Consider the following 19,427-nt stretch of genomic DNA (forward strand, 5'->3'; position numbering starts at 1 on the left):
CGTCTAGGCCGGGCTTGGGGCGATACAATTTGTTGCTTATCTGGTGATCTCTTTTTGCAACTTGATGTTGTTTTTGTTAGATACTTGATAATATATATTCAACTTATTTGTCATGTTCTATACCTCTTAAAATTGATTTGGAGAATGTGTGTATGCTTGGTGGATGATGTGATGAACAAGCATATTGATAGGGGGAGTATATGATCGAGCATGGTTCTATCTCTTAAAGCGAGACTATGTTATAAACTGGCATGGGGAGAAGATGATATAAGCAAATATGCTACTGATTTGGTTGTTGATGTCCTTGCTGATTGGTTGTAGTGATGCATTCACTTTGTGCATTTTTTATTTTCAACTTGAAGTTGGTTGTTGTTGCTTGGTTTTGCTCTTAATCCCTATTACTTTATTGGATGTTTATGCACTTTGTTAAGATGATTTAAAGAAGATCATAAGATGAGAAGAAGCCACTTTGGCATCTTTGCCAAAAAGAGGGATATTATGACAACAACAAACTATTTTATGGTACATAGTGTGTTGGAAAAAATCCGGTTTGAAAACGATTTTCTTGCACAACGGAAAAATAAAATTTCTTGAAAATCGAGTCAGTTTGTGATATTTATAGTAATAAATTTTTTCCTGAAATCGCACATACATTTTGGGCTAGACAAATCCTTGTCGTTCTTATCTTTCAACCAAACGACATTTTCCGCTATTCTCGTAGCACAAACTATTTTGACTCTGGGCTTGAACAATTTTGAATAAAATATAGAACTAGAAATTTTTTTTTTTTACTTTTAGTAGAAAAGTAAATCTCTCTCTTATAGAAACTAGTAGAATTATTATTCCCGAAAAATAGAATTTATACTTAGAAATAAATTCTGACTATTTTCTGGAAAAATAAAAATATCTCAAAAATTGTGTATAACTTATTGTATTTTTAGCCCTACTGATGCCATCTATTTATAGAGAGAGGAAGTGAAAGCCTAGTTGAATTAATATATTGCATTTAATGCCTATTTAATAGAAAAAAACATTCCCCTAGTTGAACTAGGAGAGAAGGCTTCAAATAGGGTGTGTCTCCCTTCATATGTATTATGATGGGAATTTAGGTTTCTACTGTATTGGGTCCAATTATATGTGTTTTTTAGACTTTTAATTCAGCATTTTATAATTTAATCCAACCCAATACATGGTCTTCTCAACTCAATTAAATGTATTTTTTAGACATTATTTATTAAATTAATTTTCTAATTAAATAATTTTCTCAATTCAATTTTAATTCCGTTAAAATCATGTCAACTTTACCATAAAAGAATCTATGAAAAAATATTTAATTTCTACATTTAACAGATTCAAAATGACTAATTAATTTAATTTTATTTTCGAACTTCAATTATTTAATTGAATAGTAATTAGAAAAACTTAAATTAATTCTCATGTTATTTCCATACTTAGTGAGAAACTACATTCATTTTTTAATGTAACTCATTTATCTGATTTTATCATTTATATTCATTTCTGTTCATTTGATTTAACATGCAATTCATTTCTGGTTTCAACAGAGTAGTTTCATTAGCACCTATAATATAAGTTGGTTTTCCGTATTACGATCTGACCACGTAATACCACTTAGTAATACTTAAACATTAGATAACTAGTGAGCTAATTTTTGTTTTGATATTGTTTTACATGCAAAAACCACTTGATGACAATATGCAAAAGATATTAATGTAATTCATGAATAATTTTATTAACCAGTCTGTTTGAAAAAATTATAAATGTACAAACGAATATACTACACTTAGAGCACCAGATCTAACATAATGCATGGTGATGATTTGATGACCCAAGATGATAAGGGGAGTTTAGCCAAGACACTTGGCAATGCACACTCTTATGGGGAGTTTTAGTTTAGTTTTCTTTGCTTGCACTTTTTGTTATGAGAGCTATCATTTACTACAAGTTTTGTCAAATTATTAAAAGGGGAGATTTTTGGAACTTAATCGCTTCATGTTTGAACAATAGATAAAACGAAAGCTTTGGTGTAGTCAAAGTTTTTGTATTGGTATGTTTGCCATTTAGGGTGTTTTAGACACTCATTGTTTAGAGCTTTTAGTGGATAATATTGTATGTAACGTGGGGTATTTGAGGAGAGTGATTTATAACATTTTGAATTTGACTTTAGGCCGCGATTATCCTAGGGAGAGGTAGACTAGACTTAAACCAAGAGTAGTACTGGATGAATTGTTGAATAAAATCATTCTCTAAATAAGACTTTACAGAGGAGGATTGGGGAATCCGAATTGTGTTAACAAATATATATGTTGATTCTCTATTTATTTATCTCTTTGACTCGGATTTATTATTCAAACTCTTTAAATTCTGTTTTAACTTCTATTTCAACATTATTGTTTAAACGGCTGTAAATTAAATTTTGTTGTTCCACCCATAGTTTGAATATCATAACTGGAACAAAGCTTGTTCAAATCTGATCAAATAATATAATACCGCGGTGAGTAAAACTAAGGAATTCCCGACTCAAAACTAAAAGAGAAAGAAGATTGTGCATATTGAATGTTTGCAATAAAAGTGATTGAAATCAACCTTTTCACAATTAAAATCCAATTAGCTTAAAATATATCAAACATGGAATCCTGTTATTAAAAAAAATAAAAAATTCTAATTACTCATTGATGTAGTGGCATCTAAGGAAACCAAACTAAACATAGTCATTAATAGTGAAAAGAGAAGTCCATAAATTTACACATTTCAACAAATAATGAAGAAGGGGTTGAAGATGATGGCTTTATGTTTCTTCTTGTTGAGATTATATTTAAGAATGAGTTTTGATGTTTTATGTTTTGTTTTAGGTACGATATTTTGGTTATTTACGTTTTGAAAAGTTCAAAGAAAATGTTAAAATTTTGCTCCAAATGATGACATTAAAGTACCACATCAGTTTGGTATTATGCTTTTAATGAGTGATTATTATTGCACTTGTAATTTTAGTTTTAAATAATATTAGATTATTTTTAAAAAAATGAAACTACTCCCGGATAAGTTTTATTTCTAATACTGAAAAACTATTTTTTTTTGAAAAATTAAAATTATAAAGCTATTAAATTAGATCAACAAAGGAGGATCCTCAAACAATCTTAAACCGAGACTTTTAGAGCGAACCGACTTAGCCAAACTATCTGCAATTGAGTTCTCTTCTCTAAGAAAATGTTGAATCTTCCACTGCTTAAACATATTCAAGACTTGAAGTATTCTCCTGATTAGGGTAGAATTAGAGTTTCTGGAAGAGACATCTTGAATAATGTTAACGGCCTCAATACTGTCAGGTTGGATTGAGACCCTATCAAATCGTCTTTCCAAAAGAAGGTTTAACCCATCCAAGATCCCTTAAAGCTCGGCCTCCGTCACTGTGCAATTACTCAAATATCGGCAGAACCCAATGATCCACCTATCATTACGATCATATATGTTACCTCCAATTGCTACAAAACCTTCATCAAGCCTAACCGAACCATCTGTTCTCAAACAAACCCAACTACTAGCTAAAGGTGAAGAGTGGAGATAACTGTGAGGCGTATGAAGTGCAATTTTGGAGATTAAAATATATTGTTATGCTCAAGTGAACGGAATTTTAAGAATCTCATTATTACTCCAAGAACCTTGAAATGTAAGCAAGTTCTAATTCTTCCAATTTTTTAATATAATATTAGGAGTGGAGATGAGGTGTGATATGGTTTTGTTTTTAATATTTAAAGATCAATTATTTGTATATGTTAAAAAGTTCACTTTATATGTGGGTGAGTATTCGGTACATTGTAGTATACTTTTTTTTTATTCCATAAGAAGTTTTAAAAAATTAACACATCTTTTTTTATATATTTATTTTTTAAATATTTTACTATATTACAATAGGACACTTGCAATGCATTGGCCCTACTTGTTGAGTCTAAAAGTCAACTGACAGTGCACCAAATAATTTCTCATTATATATTATAAAAGAAATAGTGAGTATTTTGTACACTAACAGTGTGTTAGTGTACCTATTTTATTCCATAAATATTTTTAAGAAGCTGACATGTGTTGTTTTTAAATGTTGATTTCTTTAATATTTTATTACATTTCTATAGAACACTTGTCAACTTTCTAACGCTAACTTCACTGCCAAATACAGGGTAATGTTTGATTTTGTAATTTAACATTAACTAGAATCTGACTGTTTGATTTTATCATGTCTAAGCTGATCATGTGAGATTGATTAGATTAAATGATTCCTTCAATATAGTTTTCTCCATTTTGAAATATTGATTCTTAATTCGAAGAAATATAAAAAATCAAGTGGACACACTCACATGAAGCTACCTGTTTTTATTTTAAATCTTGATTTTCTAAATTAATTTTTTATTGGATGGTTGGATTCGAAATTCAATCCTGCTCTTTGAACAGATAAATTGTTGTATAATCATTAAGTCAAAGGTTTCGGTAGACACTTATTATGTTTAAGATTTAAGTAAATTAAAGAAATCATCCATTAGAAACTATTATTTCATTTAATACAATGTCAAAACCCAAATATCGGGTCTCAGAATCTACGTTCATATAAAGGTCCACAGCTTTAACGATAATGACCCCATTTATAGAAAAGGATAAGGATGATGTTTAAAAAATATAAACTTGGTTTTTAGAGTCAATAAACCGTCATTACTCTCTCGATCATATCTTTAATATTCTGTTAGTGGATGATATTGCATGTTCCCACTCATTAATGGATGCCAATTTGTTATTTTTTTATAGCAATTTTCTGTGAATTTAAACAAAAAAGAAAGGGGTCCATTTTATTGTTTTTTCCTATTTTAGATTTTTTAAAAGTTTTTCATTTGAAAAAGGAGGTTTTTACTTCATCTTTTTCTCCTTTTATGTTAACTTTATGTACTTTGTGTTTTCACTTTCTTTGCCGACTTCTTCTGACTGGGAAATGTAGATTCAGATAAGATGCTAGAGAACGGATCATAGGAAATTATAATTTCACCTTATTTTTATCCCTTTTTAATAGAAAAATAAAAAAAATAGATTTTTCTTCTTGACTTTTAGCATTTTTAGTTGGATTTGAATTTTTTGTAGAGAAAAAAAAGACTGAAAATCTAGGAGAAAAAATCTAATTTGTCAGATATAGGGATAACATGGAATTACAATTTCATACAATTCCTTCTCTACTTCGACAGTAAATTAGGTATTTTTTTTCTAATAAAAGAATTAATGTTAAATTGGATGCCAATAATTTCTTGCTGTAGAAACAAGTCTGGTTGACTATGCAAAGTCATGGGCTTGAAAACCTCTTGAATGGATATGGTAGTTCCTTCAAAATAAGTTTATTGATGATAAAGGTCAGCAGTTTGAGAATGAGGCCTATGCTACTCATGTGTAGCAAGATTGTGTAATAGCATTTTGGTTGCTTTCCACAATTAGCACTCGAATATCACCCTAATTGATTAGGTCTAAAACATCTAGCTCCAATTGGACTCTTGCACATTTTTTCTACATGGTTTACTACTAAAACCATGCATTTGCACTGTTAGCTTAGAGCTCTAAGAAAAGGTGAATTAAATATCCGTGATTATGTCACAAAGGTAAACGAAAGTTGTGACACTCTTGCTGCTTGTGCTAGTCCAGTGTCTGAAGTGGAGCATATAGCCACGATACTAAATGGTCTCTCGTTAGACTATGACCCTTTTATGGTAGTTATAACTTCTAGTAGGGAACCTTTTACCCTTGAAAGTGTTGTTGTTTTGTTACTTGATGTAGAGTTTAGACAAAGAGACCAAATTCAACTGCCAATTGGCATAAACATGGCTCAACGGACACCTTAAGAAATAAGGACTCATCCTTAGTTTAATATTGTACATGGCCATCAGTTTTATTCTGATGGTTAATAAACTTACTTTAGTAGTCTGCCCTATTCATTTGTTGGGAAAGATCTTTTGTAACAGGCCAATTTTTAGTGGTGTCAGAAAAGAGAATTTCAGAATTCTATTTTCGTAAATCAGGTCTGTAAATATTAAATATGAATATTTATAGAGTTGGTATAAAATTATATTAGAGTTTGGTCCGGTAATTTTGTCAATTAATTGCTTAATTAGGGTATAGAACTAAATTGTAAAAGTCTTATCGCTATAAGTTTTTAATTGGCCAAAGACTTAAGGATTTAAATTACAATTTGTCAAAGGACCAAAATGAAAATTAAACCATTTTGGAGTATGTGTTAGTGGGTGGTGATGTTAAAATCTACTAAATTTGTTTAAGATTAGATTATATTAATTAAACCATGTTAATGATAACCCTAAACCCTAAACTAGTTTAATTATACCTTAATTATACTATATAAGACAAATAGAGAAAAAAGGTGACATCTTTCTTCATCTTCTTCATTTTTGCCCAAAGTTGAAAGGAAGAAAATCCTTTTGAGTTTCAAACATTCCGTCCTTGATTAGGTAAGATTTTTAAGGTTTTTTATTTATTTATAATTTTTATGTTTTTGAGGTTATCGGAGCTTGATTTAGCTAGCCCATATATTGATTTGTAAAATTGTTAAAATTTTTGAAAGTTATCATTGTTGATTTCTTGAAGAAATTGGTGTTAAATTGATAGATTTTAAGCTTAGATTGTAATATTTAATTGTTAGTTTTGTATATAAGGATTAAAGTGAATAAATTTTGAAATTGAGGTGAAATTTCAATATAATTAGAGAATGAAGGGTTTATAATGAATTTAATTGAGGTCAATTTTTAAATTGAAGCTCAATATTGAAAGTTATGACTCATTCAGTGTTGGATAGTGTTGGGACATCATTTAATTCAGTAAAACGCACCGTTTGGGTGAGGAGGTCTATAAAAACCCTTCTTTTATTCATCATCTATTTATTTCTTGTGTTGTTATTCTGTTATTGTCATGATCATAATTGGTGATATGTATGATGAATTACTAGTTAGATCAAGGAGAAATCACGAAATAGGCATAGTTGCTTTCGTAACAGATGCTGGCAGCAGCAGTGACGCGAGATTGAAAAATCACTAAAAATAGTAGGAGTGGAATTAATTGATGAATAAATTATGTAATCGAAGCTTGATGAGTCTATTTTCATATAGAAGTAACGAAACGATCATATGGACAGTATGTTAAGAGATATTCAGGTTCTCGTGAGACAGGGCCAGAACGGTTTCTGGATTCCCTGTTCCGACTTTGGAAATTCATTACAAATTAACCAGAGATAATTTTCACTATTTTATTACTCAAGTTCTCTTGATTTTGCATTATTTCTTTTATTATTCGTTCAAGTTTATTCTCAAGGTAAGAGTCTTTCTTTTCTTGTTTTTGCTTTGTTGTTTGCGATGTTTTCTTCTAAAACCCAATCTAATGCATCTGAAGTTTCTAGGTCTTTAATGACTAGAAATTGTGTGTAACACCTCATAACCGGCCCGGTCACTAAAGTAACTCAAGCTACTATAACATAAATACATTCAATTCAATCATCAAAATAATTCATATACGAGCATTCATTGCATTGTCATCAATCTTCTTCCCACCTTTACCCACTAAACATGATCGACCATCTTTCCTATGTAAACCATAACCATAGCCACCAGACCTTTGTTTGAATTCTAGATCCCACAATGTACGGTAATCATCTCGTAAGTCTATTTCAATTGATCAATCATAATCAATAACACCTTTTCTAAATTCTCTTTCAATGCTCTTAGAGACCTCTCATTGTCCCAATTGCTAGTTTCCACGTTACGATCCTTCTTCACCACCTATTTTTCTTATAAGCAAACACTTAATATAGTATTTCCCATTCGAATTTAAATATATATATTTTAAAGTGGTACAATTTTTTTCTAATGTGATATCTGTATTTGAAAAAAGTTATACATTTTAATACTTGAATGTAACAATATTAATTTTTAAGTGATAAATGGTTATCTACATACTTATTTTATTCCTTTCTCAATATTAAGTGATAAACACGCCTTATGTTACAACTAGATTAATAATTTCACTCAAAATCAATCATTACAAATATTGAATCGAGACTAACTTAAATTAGCTAACTAACTAAAACCAACCATGAATTGCACACGATGAGGCTATAACTCAAAATTTTTAAACCTTAGTTGTTGACACCATTTTTTTGTGAAAATGGGGTCGACTTGGGTTTTGAAAAATGAAAACAAAAATGAGAGTTGCCACCAATCTTTTTTGATGAGGTGTGGTCAGGCCACCTCGAAACATAGTTGTTTTAATAAACAATTTGGTTTTATCAAAACAACGATTTTGGTCCACGAAAATCAGAAAATGGGTTTGGGAGTCTGTTACGTACGAGGAAGGATTAGCACCCTCGTAACGCCCAAAATTGGTACCTAGTTGATTAATTAGTGCATTAGTGTCGAAGATTGAAAATTTGAAAAAAATTCAAAACATGATCCGTTGTTGAAATGCTAAAAATTTCGAGAAAATGGACATATTTCACGTTAATCGAGAAAGAGAATTATATCCCGTAAGTTAGGATACAATGTCTTAAATTTTCGATACGTGAATAAATGCCCAAAAATAATAAATTATTTATTTTGAAAGATATTTGATTATCTCGGATTTAAAAAAGAAATCATGTCTCGTAAGTTAGAACACGATCTTTTAATAATTTTCGAGATTGTTTAAAAAACTTAAGTTTGAAAGGATTCGTATGTTTGAATTCGTCGAGAAAGTCGAAACCCCGTAAGTTAGGGCACGATCTTTTTGAATCTCAAAATACGAAATTTTGCTTATTTTAAAGCCATGATTTACATTAAATAAAATTAATTTAACATAAAATGGTAGGAATAAACACAATATTAATATGTGTAACAAAATGATAATGAACATGATAATACATGCATAACTAATATGAGTAAGAATAAAAAAATAAAATACATAAAAAACAAATCAAGTATATATGAAATAATAAGTAAATAAAAAGGGAACTAAAGTATTTCCTAAAAATAATGACGAACACATAAATAAATGAATAAATAAATGTCCAATAGAACGACAATAACAATACGAATAGTATATCAATATATTTAAGTTATAAATTATAAAATGTGTGAATGTATATATATATAAACGAATATGCATATCTATGTATATATAAAAATTATAAAGCGTAAAAAACATAAGTATGTATATATCTAAAAATGCATAGGTATATATATAAATTATATGAAAATAAAAAAAAACATATAAGTATATGTGTGTATTCATGAAAATAAAAAAAATAAAAAAATGTATATATATATATAAAGTATAAACTACAAATAATATATATAAGTAGGTATATATATTTATAAATAAACTTGAAAAATTATGTGCGTACACATATTATAAAAAATATGTATGTATATGTGTAAAAATTTAAGATGTGTATATAAATACATATACATATATATAAATTATAAAATAGAAAAAAATGTACTCATTTATTGAATATTAAATATGCATATATGTACATATATGTAGCAAAATTTGAAGTAAAAAAGACCATAAATATAAAAAATAACAATATTACATTCATCAATTTAAATAATAAAATAACCCAAAAATAAAGAAGAATGGGTTAAATTGAAACCCAAATAAGATGTGAGGGTCGAAATCTAAAAAAAAAAAGAATAAGGGAAACGCAGATAAGGAGCAAATCAGGACATGCACGAAAGGAGGGGGACCGATTGGGTAATTATCCCTAGCCTTATGCGCATAGTTTCATGCGGGACTAAAATGAAACGCACAAAAAAAAAGTGGCCGAATTTAAAAATTCCAAATGGGACCTGATTGCACTAAGGCACAAAAGAGGGAGGACCTCGCACGCAAATATCCCCTTCACCGCAGAAACACGCGGATCCTGAGGCCGGACGAGTCTGGTCGCGGGTCAGAGACCAAAACGACGCCATTTTAGGGCTATTGTAACAAGCCCTAAACGACGCCGTTTGGTCGACCTACAAAAGTCGCGTTTTAAAAAAAATCATTTCCCCATTATTTTCTAAAAAAAAATGAGAGTTTCCTTTCAAAACTCTCTTTCTTCGGCCGTTGAGTTTTCTCGGGCCTCCGCTGCGCCGCCTCCATGGCCAGTGGCCGGAGTCGCGTGAAACGGGCTTTTCAGCCCTCACTTCACGGCGTCCCCAAAGACTAGGCCTTCTCAACCGTGGGAGCGAGAGAAAAAGAAAAAGATCCCTCTCCCTGTTCTACTCCACTGATGGAGACGAAGGGTTCTGACGCCGGCTTTCGAAGCAAACAGGTATGTTCCCCTTTCCCTTTTTTATATTTTTTGTTGAAAAGGGTTCGTAAAAAAAAACATAAGATAAACAAACGCAGATAATAATAAGAAAAGAGAACAAGAACACAAAGTAAAGAAACAAAAAAATCCGAATCAACCTTTTTTTTTAAGTTTTTGCTCTGCTTTTCCATTAACCAATTGTAAAAAAAGAAAAAAAATACAAAAGTGGTGCTCGGCTTTTATAGCAGATTTGTTTCCATTTTTCTATTGTTCTGCTACTTGCGTGTTTTCTTATCTTGCAGGTGTCAGAGGAGCTGGTGGAGCGGGTGGACGAAACAATGGCGATGGTAGAGGGTAGGTGACGACGGCGGTGCGGAAGTCAGAAGGCAGGTGGTGCGGCACAATAGGTGGTTGTGGTTACTGTTTCTGTTTTGTATTTTGGGCCATTTGGGCCATTAAGGTTTAGTTTTAGTTGGGCTTAAATTTTGGGTCTAGGTTTTGGTTGGTTTAGGTGGGTATTGGGTTGGTATTGGTTTTGGGTGTTTGGGTTTTGGGTAGATTTGGGTAATTTGGTTTTATTTGGGTACAGGGCTGGGCAAAATGGGCTGTACAGCTGCCCCTCTTTGCTCGTTGTCGTATAACGAGAATAGAGCAAAGACTAAGGAAGACCAATTTTGCCCGGTCTCACCAAGTCCCGACTTCTTTTGACGCTTTTCTTCTCTAAGTAGCCTTATTCTAGTCCACTGTGTCCTATCGCTTCAATCCACTCCACTGCATTTCTTGTAGCAACAACTTCAGGAGGACGAGGTTTTGGCTTTAGTCTGCTCCACTGCTCCACTGTGACCTCAAAGAGATAAGGTTTGATATGATAAAATTTAATCCGACCCTCTGCAACTTCAAAGGTACAGGATTCATCGTTTTAATTCACTCCACTACAACTTCGGGGAAATATGATTAGTAGCTTCAGTCTGCTCCACTGCAACTTCAGGGAAGTAAGACTTGTATTTTCACCCTGCTTCACTGCAATTTCAGGGGGGAAGGTTTGTGGCTTTAATCTGCTCCACTGTAACTTTAGGGAGATAAGATTTGTAGCCGGTCTTCAATTTGTTCCACTGCAACTTCAGGGAGATAAGGTTTGATATGATCTGCTCTACTGCAACTTCAAAGAGATAGGATCTGTAACTTATAGCTTCAATTTGTTCCACCGCAACTTCAGGGAAATAAGATTCGCTATCTTCAGTCTGCTCCACTGCAACTTCAGGGAGATGAGATTTGTAGTTTCACTGATCTGTTCTCTAGGGAAGCATGACCTATGAACTCTTGTTTATGCCTAAATGATTAGGATGTCATGATCAAAATGAATCAAATGTTCCTAATTAGATGCACATGAATAATGTTTGCATGAATGCAGAATGTCATGAGAATGATTTTTTTTAATGCTAGGGTTGTCATTACTCATTATTCATCAAGGTTTTAATCACTGATGCCTTCTTGTTCAGCTAGCATCTTCAATAGAAAAAACCAAAGAAATAGTTGAAACTTAGGCTATTCTTTCTCAAACGCTTCCAACCCCTAGGTTTGGTTAGCTCTAAACAATAGTCCTGATTCAGGTCATCGTATTATTTAGAAGCTTTTAGAGTAATATGCAGAACTCCTTTAATGAAATTACTATTAGTCCATTAATCATTATTTCAATGAAAAAAATGCTTGAAAAAGATTATCACAATGGACAAGATGAAATTTTGTCGATAACAAAGTTTGGAATGAATAAATTAATCAAGATAGCAAATTTTGCTAGAAAACACAATGAGGGTAAATTAAACAAGATGGGGTATTTCGTCAAAATACAAAAATTGAAATAGGTACCCCAGATATCGTAGTATGAGCTTCTCTGTACAAACTTTCTGAAGACTATTTTGAGTTTGACATGTGTTTAGGAGATCTACAGCATTCTGTCGACGCCTCAAGATGTCGCCTACCATTTTCTGTTGATTTAGGTATAACAAGATCACCACATGCCCCAATCTGATCAAAATTTAAGCTGTTTTGATCACCTCATGCCCCATTTTGATCCAAAATTTGAACTGCCCATTCCTGGGTTTTCAATTCAAAAACCCTTTGGTCTCAAGGCACCCCTTGCGGGTTTTCACCTTGGCCTCTCCTTTTTTTCTTTTTCTTTCTTTTTTTAGGTGAAGTACTTCTTGACTGAATCTGAATTCACAGGATTAGGTAAGTTCTTGCCATCCATCTCGGTCAAAATCAACGCTCCTCCAAAAAAGGTTTTCTTTACCACATAAGGTTCTTCCCAATTTGGCATCCACTTTCCTCTAAAGTCTTTTTGTATGGGGAGGATTTTCTTCAGTACCAAGTCTTTTCGTGGAATTCCCTGGGACGAACCCTTTTGTTGTAAGCTCGCATCATTATCCTTTGGTACATTTGACCATAACGTATAGCTCATAACCTCTTTTCTTCGATCAAATTCAGTTGATCATATCGAGATTGAATCCACTCCGCTTCATTTAGTTTCAGTTCTGATAAAACTCAGAGGGAAGGAATCTCTACTTCAATGGGCAAAACTGCCTCCATTCCATACACCAATGAGAAAGGTGTTGCCCCGATAAAGGTTTTGATAGATGTTCGATAGGCAAAAAGGGCAAATCGTAACTTCTCGTGCCAATCCTTATAAGTCTCAGTCATCTTCCCTACGATCTTCTTGATGTTTTTATTGGCCACTTCTACCGCGCCATTCATTTTTAGGCGATATGGCGATGAGTTGTGGTGTTTGATCTTGAATTGATTACAGACCTCCGCTATCATACTGTTGTTCAAGTTCAATGCATTGTCAAATATAATCCTTTCTGGCATCCCATACCGACATATGATCTTCTTTTTTAGGAATTTACTAACTGTTGACTTTGTAACGTTGGCGTAAGAAGTAGCCTCTACCCATTTAGTAAAGTAGTCAATAACGACGAATATGAACCGATGCCCATTTGAAGATTTTGGCGAGATCAGCCCAATGACATCCATGCCCCACGTAGAGAAAAGCCATGGAGAAGTCATGACATGGAGAGGTGAAGGGGGCACGTGACTCTTGTATCCATAAATTTGACACTTATGTCATTTCTTGGCATATCTAATGCAATCTCCTTCCATGGTGGACCAATAATATCTGAATCTCATGATTTGTTTGGCCATAGTCAAACAATTAGCATGCGTTCCACGAACTCCCTCATGGACCTCTTCCAATATTTGTCTGGTCTTTACAGCGTCTACGCATCTCAGCATCACCTGATCTTTTTCTCTTCTATATAAGATCTCCCCATCTAAGACATAAGCATTGGCTAGCCTTCTCAATATCTTCTTTTCATTCTCAGTCGCCTTGTCGGGATACTAGGGTTTCTTTACATATCGCAGTATGTCGTGATACCAGGGGTGATCATCCTTTTCTTCATCATCGTCAATGTTGTAACAATGGGCTGGAGCCGTATAAATGCTCATCTAGATAGGCTTCACATCCTCTTGTTTATTCACATTGATCATAGAAGCTAATGTAGCCAATGCGTCGGCCATCTGATTTTTATCTCGTGGGAGATAACATAAGATAATGTCATCAAACTCATTAATTAATTCCAGGACCAGCTTTCAATAATTAATCAAATTAGAGTCTCTTGTCTCCCATTCGCCTTTGAGTTGATAAATTACCAATGCAGAATCCCCATACACCTCTAACATTTTGATTTTGTGTTCAATATTTGCACGAATTCTCATAATGCATGCTTCATACTCCGCCATGTTATTTGTGCAATTAAAATCTAATTTGCTAGTGAATGGGTAATGATCACCATCGAGAGATACCAAGACTGCCCCGATCCCATTGCCCACAGCATTCGAGGCTTCGTCAAAATTTAGCTTCTAGGGGTGGTCTTTTTTAGAGTCTTTTTCTGCGGTTGCAACATACATCAAATCCTCATTCGAAAAATCGAAGTCTAGTGGCTCATAATCTTCCAGAGCTCTACTAGCCAGAAAATCCGCTATTGCACTCCCTTTTACTGCCTTCTAGTTCACATAGACTATATCAAATTCTGACAGCAGAATTCGCCATCGGGCCATTCTTCCATTCAGAGCAGTCGACTCCATAATGTATTTCAAAGGGTCCAATTTAGAGATTAACCAAGTTGTATGGTACAACATGTATTGTCTCAATCTCCGAGTTGTCCAAATCAGGGCGCAACATAGCTTCTCAATTGGCAAATATCTCGTATCGCATTCAGTGAACTTCTTACTGAGATTGTAGATTGCTCTTTCTTTTCGTCTTGACTCATCATGTTGGCCAATCACGCATCCCATAGAATTTTCAAATACTGCCAAATACAGTATTAGTGGCTTGTCTAGGCAAGGTGGCATTAGCACTTGGGCATTAGACAAGTAATGTTTAACTTTTTCAAAATTTTTCTGACACTCTTCATCCCATACACCTGGATTATGTTTCTTAAGGAGACGAAATATGGGGTCACATTTCTCGGTTAACTGTGAAATGAACTGAGCGATATAGTTTAGTCTCCCTAGAAAACCTTGAACTTCTTTTTCAGTACGCGGCGGAGGTAGTTCTTGTATAACCTTTACTTTATCTAAATCAATCTCAGTTCCTCTCTCACTGACCACGAACCCCAGCAACTTTCCTGATCTAGCCCCGAAGGTGCATTTCGCTGGATTTAGCATTAGCTGGAATTTTCTTAACCTTATGAACAATTTTCTAAGGACTCGCACATGTTCCCCTTCTGTTCTATACTTTGCGATCATGTCGTCGACATAGACTTTCATTTCTTTATGCATCATGTCATGGAACAAGGTTACCATGGCCCTCTGACACGTTGCCCCTGCATTTTTTAGTCCAAACGGCATCACTTTGTAGCAAAATGTCCCCCACATCGTTATGAAGTAGTCTTCTCTATGTCTTCATGATGCATCCTAATTTGTTTGTACTCGGAGAAACTATCCATGAAAGAGAACAATGAGTAATCGGCCGTGTGGTCCACTAAGGTATCAATATGGGGCAACGAGAAATTATCTTTGGGACTGGCTTTGTTTAGATCTCTGTAGTCCACACACATTTGCACTTTCCCATCTTTCTTAGGAACAGGGACTAAGTTGGCTACCCATTCTGAATACTTGACCACTTGTAAGAAACCAGCATCAAACTATTTCTTAACTTCTTCTTTTATTTTCAAGAAGACATCAGGTCTCATCCTTTGGAGTTTTTTCTGAACTAGTTTACATTCTTTTTTTATGGGGAGTCGGTGCACCACTATATTAGTGTTTAACCCGGGCATGTCTTGATAGGACCATGCAAAGATATCCTTGAATTCTTGGAGCAACTCAATGAGATCTCGCTTCGTCACTGCGTCAATGCAAGCTCCAATTTTCACTTCTTTTCCCTTCCTTAAACTTACAACTTCCACCGGCTCTTTATAAGGTAGGATCTGTTTTCCTTCTTATTCTACCATTCTTAACAAATCAGGAGATAATTTACAGCCTCGATCATCTTCAAAATCCTGAGAATCTTCTATACCCATGTCTTGCTCAAAAGGGGACTCTGAGTTAGTAGCAGTGTCGTTCATATCATTAATATCTAGGGATCTGTTATTGAGGTGAAAAGGATATTCAAAGAAAAAGAATCTAAGAATAATCATATGCACAGTATGTTTATGAATGGAATAGAAAGAATAAAAGAATATTTGCTCAAAATGAGACTGAATGATATATTTCATTGAAATAAGATTTTAGACATATGCCTTTTACAAAAGATTCTTGTTGTTCCCAGGCTCAGAGCAACAAGTGTGTTCTGAATATTACTCTGAATCAACTTTAAAAGATACAGGGATCTCCTCAGCAGTCCAATTATTTAGAATGCTTCCCGGCTCATAAGGGCGAATGCCTGATGAATTCCCTTCTCCTAGCTCTTCCTCATATATAACATTGATGCTCAGATTCCCTAACATTTCTTCTGCCATTCCCTTCTTCAATGTCCTCTGCTCAGAATAAATGGTTCCCCCTGATACGAAAGTTCTGGATATGTGAGGGAATATCATGGGCTCCTATTTAATCTCTTCTCCGTCAAAACGCGCTTTTCTCACTTCCTGCTTTTTCCCCAACTCTTTCCTCTTTTGTTTTACATCTGGCTTATATCCTAAGCCAAAGCAGTCTCATTTGTCCATTAATCTGGGTATCTCCACCCTTTCCTAGAGGCATTTCCCAAGTTCTTTTCCAGTAGAGCCCCTTTTCCTGTAAGCCCATCCTCATTGTTTTGGATATTCTGGGTGTGGGGATCTTATTCCCTTCAACAATGAAGGTTACATTTACAAATTCTAAAGATCGGAATGAACATTCAATCACTTCTTCTTCTATCCCTATATAAGGTGCGTTACTAGTTACAGCCGTAATAATGTCCTCCTCTAGATTGATTGTCACCAGCCGACCCTCTGTTACCAACTTCAACTTTTGGTGCAGCGATGAAGGTACTACTCCTGCCGAATAAATCTAAGGCCTTCCTAGCAAACAATTGTAAGAAGGCTTGATGTCCATTACCAGGAAATCTACCTCATACGTGCTTGGGCCGATTAATAGGGGTATTTCAATCCTTCCCAATACTCTTCTTTCAGTACCATCGAGCGTCCTCACTATATTTTGACACGTTTTCATATGTGAGCTGTCCATGGGCAACCTATTCAGAGTGGATAAGGGTAAGACGTTTAGGGCTGATCTATTATCAATTTATACCCCTGGCAACGTATACTATTTGCACCGAGTTGTAATGTGCAGAGCTTTGGTCGATCCTATACCTACCGGTGGTATTTCATTGTCGTTAAAGAAAATGAAGTTATCAACGCTTATGTTACCAACCAGATGGTCTAACTTATTCACAGAGATATCATTAGCGACGTAAGTTTCATTTAATACTTTCATTAACGCGCTGCGATATGCCTCCAAGCTTAAGAGTAACGCTAGTACCGAGATACGAGCTGGCTATTTATGTAACTACTCTACGACACTGTATTCGCTATATTTTAAGAATTTTAGAAACTCCCTAGCTTAATTCTCTGTTACTGGCTCGTTGACAGGTGATTCAAGTCGAAACGCCTTTTCCTTCTTCTGTTCGACCACCAAGGCTTTTCCTTTTACAGGCTCTTTTTTGAAATTATTGGATCGTAACGCTTTCCACTTCGTGTGTAGAAGCCATCATCATTGCTCTCTTCTGAAGCATTTATCGGGTTTTCCTCTCTTGGAATTGTCATATTACAGTCATAATTCCAATGAACCCTTTTGTTATCCCTATAGGAAAAGGGTACCGATTTTTAAATTATGACTTTCGGTGGTATCTGTATCCTTGCTTCATTGCTCCTTGGTCGTGAAATAATCACTACTGGGTGATTGACCTTCTGGAATCTTTCTACAGGTCCCTCTTCTGAGGCCCAGACCTCTATTTCTTCAAATCCCTTGAATTCTTTATAAAACTCTATCTCTTTATTGTCCATCAGATTTTGTACCATGGTTCTGAACTTTGTACATTTTTGGATATTATAACCCTCCTTGGCATGGAACTAACAGTATGTTCCTGCCCTTTTAGGCCTTTCGTCTGGATCTCGTGTGATTAAATCCCTATATACCATCTATTCCCAAACACATTTCATTGGGGTTCTTACCTCAATGACACTACCTTAATTCTTTTACTTCCACCCACGGCTATCACATTTACCCCTTTATCCATGTGATCGGGCAACGGATTTCCCGCTACGTTTGGTCCGGAGAGGTCATCTAATTTTACAATACCCATTTTGATGAGTCTTTCAACCACCTTCTTGAACGCAGTACAATTCTCAATCGAATGCTCCATTATCCCTGTATGATATTCACATTAGGCGTTTGTGTCATACCACTTAGAGAACGGGGGTTGCATGGGTTTTAGATAAAAAGGGGCTACCACATGTGCATTAAATAGAGTTTTAGATAAAAAGGGGCTACCACATGTGCATTAAATAGATTTTGATACAACTCTCCACAAGTTATCGGAATAGGTGTAAACTGGGGTCTTTCTTACCTCGAATTAGTTTCCTGCCTCGGAGGACCTTGATGACTGGTAGCTACTGTCTTTGGCGAGCCAACAGTGATTAGCTTTGAATATCCCTTGTTGTATGTACTCATATTATTTATCTCTCATTCTTTCTTCCTCGAGGCCGATCTCTTAAAGTTTTCCCCTGCATCTATTTTACCATTTCTCACCGTATTTTTAATCATTTCACCGGTCATCACTATATCTGAGAAGTTCTTAGTGGCGCTTCCCAACATATGGGTGATGAACGGGGCCTTTAAAGTATTGATGAAAAGCATTATGGTTTCTTTTTCCAGAAGAGGCGACTGGACTTGAGTTGCCACTTCTCTCCATCTCTGGGCATACTGCCTGAAGCTTTCATTATATTTCTTCTCCATGTTTTGTAGTGTGATCCTATCGGGCGTCATGTCCGCTACGTGGCTATATTGTCTCATGAAGGCTTGTGCCAAGTCTTTCCATGAGCAAATTTGGGCACGACCCTGCTGGTTATACCATTTGGCCGCAGCTCCGATTAAACTATCCTGGAAATAGTGAATTAACAATTGATCATTGTCGATATATCCCGTCATCCTCCGACAAAACATAGTGATATGGGCTTCAGGACAGCTAGTCCCATTATACTTCTCAAATTCTGGCATTTTAAACCTAGGCGGAAGAACTAAGTCAGGGACCAAACTCAGATCTTTGGCATCGATCTTGCAACGGTAATCGGCATTTTCCATTGCTCTAAACTTTTCTTCTAGCCACCTACACCTATCTTCAAGTTGCTTCGGTAAATTCACTTTTGCCTTTTCTACTTCTGCTACATCGTCCAGATCAGGAATGACAAGGTTGGTCGGATTATCTCCAGGATTAGAACCCGAGCCTATTTGAAAATTTATAGGTACTGCGGCACCAGCTTGGTATTGAGGCCTAATAATGACATGTACTCTCTGCGAGCACATCTCTGGTTGTGCCTGGGTACTCATCGGAGTGAAACCTGGAGGATAAACGGGATCTTCA

The sequence above is a fragment of the Gossypium hirsutum genome, chromosome D05, assembly GCF_007990345.1.
Source record: "Gossypium hirsutum isolate 1008001.06 chromosome D05, Gossypium_hirsutum_v2.1, whole genome shotgun sequence".
In the NCBI taxonomy this organism is placed as follows: Eukaryota; Viridiplantae; Streptophyta; class Magnoliopsida; order Malvales; family Malvaceae; genus Gossypium; species Gossypium hirsutum.